The following is a 2,481-nucleotide window of genomic DNA, read 5'->3' on the forward strand; positions in this document are numbered from 1 at the left end:
TTAATCAACTTTCTACTTTCCACCATATGCACGTCCTCCACATTATCAAGCGGCCATGCAACCATTCAACTTTCCACTTTCTACCACATGCAAGTCCTCCACATCATCTATTTAGAACATGAAAAGCCCTCCTTGTCATTATTATTTTTTCAACATCAAACAATTCAACTTGAATATCACAGGACAATATAACATGCACCCACTCTCTGTTTACCTCTAGGTTGAATGTGATGTGTTACTATTCTCATATATTCTAATTTTTAGTTTTTATAACTTCATTGCGAAAAAACTCTGTGGCAACAAAGCGCCCACACGCTCCAGATTAGCTATTTATAATGCGTCGGCCCATTAGTTACAAGCTTCTGAAAGTTTTCGGCCGGGTGTCTTCTCCATTTCTTTCCGTTTCTCGCTCTAATGGGCCGTGAGAGCGAGGCCAGGCCATCGACTAGCCTTACTTTTCGAAGCCCATTAGCCCTCCTCCCACGCCGCCGCCGCTATTCCGTCGACTCCATTGCATTGCTGCCAGATGGAATCAACGTTCCGTTCCCAAAAGAAAGTTTTCATGCTGGCGCATGCAGCAGCCAGCTACTGCTATTGCCATGCATGCATGCATCAGTTTTGCTCCCTTCATTTCTAAATATAAGACGTTGGAGGAGTTGAACATCTTATATTTCGTAGCGGAGTGAGTAGTAGGAAGTTTAATTAGCTTTTTTTTTGAGCTGCAGGTAGTTTAATCAGCTGTCGAGTGGGTTTTGTATAGGCAAATAAATTAGCCTTCTTGGTTTTTTTTTGAAGTGAATTAGGGTCTTTATTAAAACTCAATGATGTTCGGGATGCAAATGGTGTCTGGTAAGAACTCTAGCCACACATGACGGCAAACTAGCAGCAAAAATGTTGCCTTAATTAAAGAATGAGCTTCGAAATTACATTCCCTATGCTCAGATTAGAAAGGGACATCTATGAACTCACTACTCTTGTGCTTGATTTCAGATAACACTGTTGCATAATTTGTCGCTGCCCCTTTGTTGATGTTTGTTAATTACGACCTCTAGGCAGTTTGACCCAATCACTAGCCGTTGGATATTGAGATCCATAGCCGACGCAAGTGCTTCATTGCATGCATGCGCCTCCAGAGATGCAGCGTCCACCAATCCATCAAAGACAATTGCTGAAGCACCCAAAAAACAATCAGTGTTGTCCCTGCAGACAAGTGTTGTTGCACTGCGACCCCCTTGGCGCGATAGACCACCATCCACATTGAATTCCGCCACCGTACCTCCTGGAGGTAACCATCTACGCACATGCTGAGCTGATCGAGCGGGGCCATTTGATTGACGTGTGGTAGCAATTTCTAGGTCTTCAAGAAATTTATTAATGAAGCACCATGTTGAGATTGTTAGATGGGCCCAAGGCCCACCCTATATTTCAACTTTGCTTGGCTGGCATTCAGCTTTGTTTCTTCTTCGATCAGGTGGGTTGTTTCCATGATGTGGCCCAATCTATGTCCAAACAATTGTCTGAAAAAAGGGACCTCCTATTGCGCGCCTTCTGCTCCGCGTGCGCTTAGAAACAGAGATGCTAACCACACCACCAGCTAAATGCCGGTGGTTCTTGATGGCGCGAACATTTTTAAGAAGAGAAACGTAGACGCACTATTAATTTCGAAATATACTGTAGAGTTTAGTTTTTTCATTTATTTGAAAACATGTACACATATTACAAATGAAGTTCATGATCACCCAAAAAAAGTTCGCATGTTCAAAAATAGTGCACCAAAAACGAAAAAGTTCATGTATTCATAATAAAGTTCACAAACTCAAAAGAAGTTCATCGATTTTCAAAAAACGTTCATCAAACAAAGAAAGTAGTTCATTGATTTGAATAAAAAAGTTCATCTAATTTGGAAAAAAGTTCATCGATTTGAAAAAAGTTCATCAGATTTGGAAGAAGTTTATCAATTTTGAAAAAAAGTTCATTGTTTTGATGAAAAGTTCATCGATTTTGAGAAAATTTATTTTTTTTGAAAAAAGTTCATAAATTTGAAAAATAAGTTCATCAATTTTGAAAAAGGTTCACGAGTTTCAAAAAAATCAGTTCATGGATTTCGAAAGACGAGTTCATCCACTTGAAGAAACCAATTACGAATTTGGAAAAAACAAAGAAGAAAAGGATAGAGAGAAAAAAGGACAAAGAGGAAGGAAGAAATGGATATAAAACGTGTATCTTATCACAGCTGGTGAGGTGGTCGGATTGGTTACCCCTGAAGTTTTCTTTAGAATTTCGAAAACAGAAAAAAGTGAAATATGAGCCGGCCCGCGAGTAGCTGCTGCAGGCGCCGGTTAGCAAAAACTATATAAACCGGCGCCTGCAGCGCCAAATAGGAATTTCCCTGAAAAAATATCTATCTCCAAAAAAACTCCTCACAAAAAGTCTATCTTAAAAAAAAATTCTTCAATCATTTTTCCAATCTTGGGGGCGGTG

Source organism: Triticum dicoccoides, chromosome 1B, assembly GCF_002162155.2.
Source record: "Triticum dicoccoides isolate Atlit2015 ecotype Zavitan chromosome 1B, WEW_v2.0, whole genome shotgun sequence".
NCBI lineage: Eukaryota > Viridiplantae > Streptophyta > Magnoliopsida > Poales > Poaceae > Triticum > Triticum dicoccoides.